This window comes from Phytophthora infestans, genomic scaffold (genome assembly GCF_000142945.1).
Source record: "Phytophthora infestans T30-4 supercont1.1686 genomic scaffold, whole genome shotgun sequence".
NCBI lineage: Eukaryota > Oomycota > Peronosporomycetes > Peronosporales > Peronosporaceae > Phytophthora > Phytophthora infestans.
Window position 1 is genome coordinate 1 of NW_003306966.1, and position 3,390 is coordinate 3,390.

Below are 3,390 nucleotides of genomic sequence, written 5' to 3' on the forward strand. Positions count from 1 at the left end.
TTACTGTCCGCGCCCTGTCCCAGACGGTGAACGTGCCTTTCAAGGGTCGCTAAGTCTTCCGCGAACTCATCCCAACCGCCACTGAGGGTTCGTACCGTAGATGGTCCGCTGAATGCGAATCCGGCCAGTCCATTATTAATAATAAGGACAGCCTGGATTCAGTGACATAGAAGTTACACCCCGTACGGTTCCTCGGTCGGGTGCTTAAGGAAGCCGAGATGAACTACCATCCAGCTGAGAAGGAAGTTTTGGCGTTACTTCTGCTGTTGAAGATCTGTTACGTCCAGCTGGCAGGAAAGACGCTACATGTCTATACACGATTCTCGATGTTAGAGTGGGTGCATAAGTCGAAGTCTCTCTTCGGACGCGCGGTCCAGTTCGCAGTGCTGCTATCGCAGTGGCACCTTAAGGTGCAGCGCGTGAAGGAGAAGGATGTCGCCTTTGCGCAGCTACTGCAGTCAAGCATCACGAGCTTCGTTGACCTGGAAGACTCGCTCGCCACGGTGGCGCCTCCAAACAAGGGTTCCCCGACTATTCGAATGGACCCCGCGTTGCTGTACGCCAGGCTTTCCCGTAATTACAGCGGATTCGTCATGTCCTTTGACGGATCAGCGAAGACAGAGAAGTACGGTGGCTACGGGAGTTGTTCATGGGTGCTGTGGAGCCTTCCTGAGTGGAAGATAGTGATTGCTGCAACGCTTACCTCTCGGCTACCACGGTGAATGAAGCAGAGCATACAGGTATGATAAACGGTGTCAAGGCTGCTATTGCGCACGGTGCCGAGGATTTAGTCATCGTTGGTGACTCAAGGCTCGCGATTCAACAATCACTAGGGGTGATTGCATGCAGGAAGGAAACTTTGCTAGCGCTGCTAAATACTCACAAGGAACTCGCGGCCAAGCTTCGATCAGCTAAATATCTTCACGTTGTACGAGAATACAACGCTGCCGCGGATTCGTTAGCCACTGAAGCGCTGGAATTAAAAGTCAGTCGTGTCATCTTAGCTGAAACTCGCAAGTCGGAATTGGCGTCGCTGAATCGCATCCAGGAAATGATCTACGAGCCGGATGAAGACTCGGTGGATGTTTCGTCACGTGGAGCAGAGCGTCAAGTACATGAGCTGTCAGGCAGCGAGTCTTCAAAGTGGAAAGCTTTGGAAAATTTCGTGGTTAATTACAGCTCATCAGAGTATGATTATGGTAATATGGCAGTGATGACTAGGCAACAGACGAAAGCCAAGAAACGCGTCAGATTTGCAGATGAACACTTGGAGGAGGTCTCAAAAGCTCAAGAACAGCATGAAGAACGACGAGAGACGTCCACCGAAGATTCAATCGGCGAAGATTTGCCGGACCATCCTCACAAGACTGTACCAGCGGCATTTCCAGATGCGGAGGATGTTGATCCGGTAGCAATACAGCGGGAACGACGCAGACGGATAATGGTGGCACAAGACGAAGAGCAGAAGTGGTCTAACATCAAGAAGGTGCTGCAGGGCCAAGCAGAAGAGCTGAGTTACAAAGAAGCTCGAGGTGCCTGGAAGTACGTTGACCGGTTCGTGTTATCAGAAGACGGCGTGCTTCACTATCTTGGATTGTATCGTCGGTACGACCACGGTTGGCAAGAGGAGACCAAGCTGCCGCTTGTGGTACCGACAACGATGATTCAAGAGGTCTTGCAGAACTGTCACGACTCGCTGGAAGGAGGACATCAAGGTGTGGTGAGAACGTTCCATCGCGTTAAGTCCGATTATTATTGGATCGGCTTGTACGCTGACGTGGAGAAGCATGTGAAGTCATGTCCAGATTGTAGCTCGAGTAAAAGCCGTCCGCAGCTTCGTGGATACTCACCTGGCAACGTACTAGCCGAACGACCTTTCCAGACCGTCTCGATGGATTTTGTGATCCCACTACCGAAATCTCGTAGGGGCAACACGGCGTTGCTCTTATTTTAGTGCTCGTTCACGGAATTCGTTATCGCCAAAGCTATGTCGGATACGACTGCGCTGAGTGTTGCCCAATTATTCGAAGAATGTGTGTACCGACGGTTCGGAGCCCCATCACTGATAAGGCACGACCGCGACCCACGCTTCATGAGCGAGGTGTTCCAAGCATTCGCAGAGATGATGCAGTCAAGATCACGAGCAACGTTGAGCTATCGGCCACAGGCTAATGGACAGCAGGAACGCTCGGTGAAGTAAGTGATGGGTTCCGTACGAGTGTACGCAGAAGACCCTCTACAGCAAGATTGGGACGAAATCGCGGAGAAGCCGGTATTTGCTATTAATACTTCTCAGGACACTACAAGGAAGGAAACACCGTTCTACCTCGTTCATGGTTCGGATGCGCAGTCGACGTTGCGAGCAATGTCGTCATCACTCAAACGAGGATTCGGCAAGCAGTCTGACGCACTAGCGTGGCGGCGTGAGATCAATCGACAACATGAGGTCGCCCTCACTATGGCCAAAGATTATCAGGCTGTAGAAAAGGAGCGAAGGGCTAAAAAGCATTATGATGCCCTGAGTCGACTGGAAAAAGCCGCCGTACCTCAACCGAGTGGAAACGAACACTCGGTGGACCCTCCAGAAGCTTCGGAAGAGAGGGAAGATCCTGCAAGAGCCCCACCGAGATCGCTTTTTGAGATTGGGAGCTGGGCATGGTTGTACATGGAACGCATCAATCCGGGCTTGACAAAGAAATTAGCTCATCGGTGTCATGGACCTTTTCGGATCAAGCGCAAGGTGGAAGAGCTTGCGTACGAGCTGGAACTGCCAGACCGAAGTGGGTATCGCTTCTACCCAGTGGTGCATGTGTCGAGACTCAAGGCTGTCAGCGAATTCAACAGTCGACCGAACACTCGGTTGGTACTAGACGCGACTAATGAAGCAAGACTCGACTTCGATGAGTTCTTTTTATTATCTAAAAATAATTAAAATTATTTATTTTGAAAAAATATTAAGAAAAATGTATATATCAAAAATAAATAAAATGCAAAGTATAGTGTTAATTATTAATACTCAATTTATTTTATTTTTATTTATTTACCCTAATATTATATTAGTAAATTTAAACAAAATTTATTTATATTTATTAATATAATATTTAGTTTGGATAGCTCAGTTGGTTAGAGTAAAAGACTGAAAATCTTTGTGTCGGTGGTTCAAATCCACCTCCAGACAATTTTTATTATTAAAAATATGTATCTTTTAAGAATAACTTTTAAATCATTTCAAAAAATAAAACAACTTAAACAAAATTTATTAAAGTTAAAAAATATTAATAAATAGCCATCAATTCCAGCGATTTTATAGACTGCTTTGCTCCATCGAGCAGCTTCTTTATCAAACGTCTGCTTTTTGAGACGGTACAATACGCTTGATCCGACGTCAAA

At 47.4% G+C, this 3,390-nt stretch overlaps 1 non-coding gene across 1 annotated transcript; it reads left to right on the plus strand.

Moving 5' to 3' along the window:
* Nucleotides 1-3,104: 3,104 nt before the first annotated feature.
* PITG_31801 lies at nucleotides 3,105-3,178 on the plus strand. Its single transcript has one exon. It is a non-coding gene; the product is annotated as a tRNA-Phe (tRNA).
* The last annotated feature ends 212 nt before the right edge of the window (nucleotides 3,179-3,390 follow it).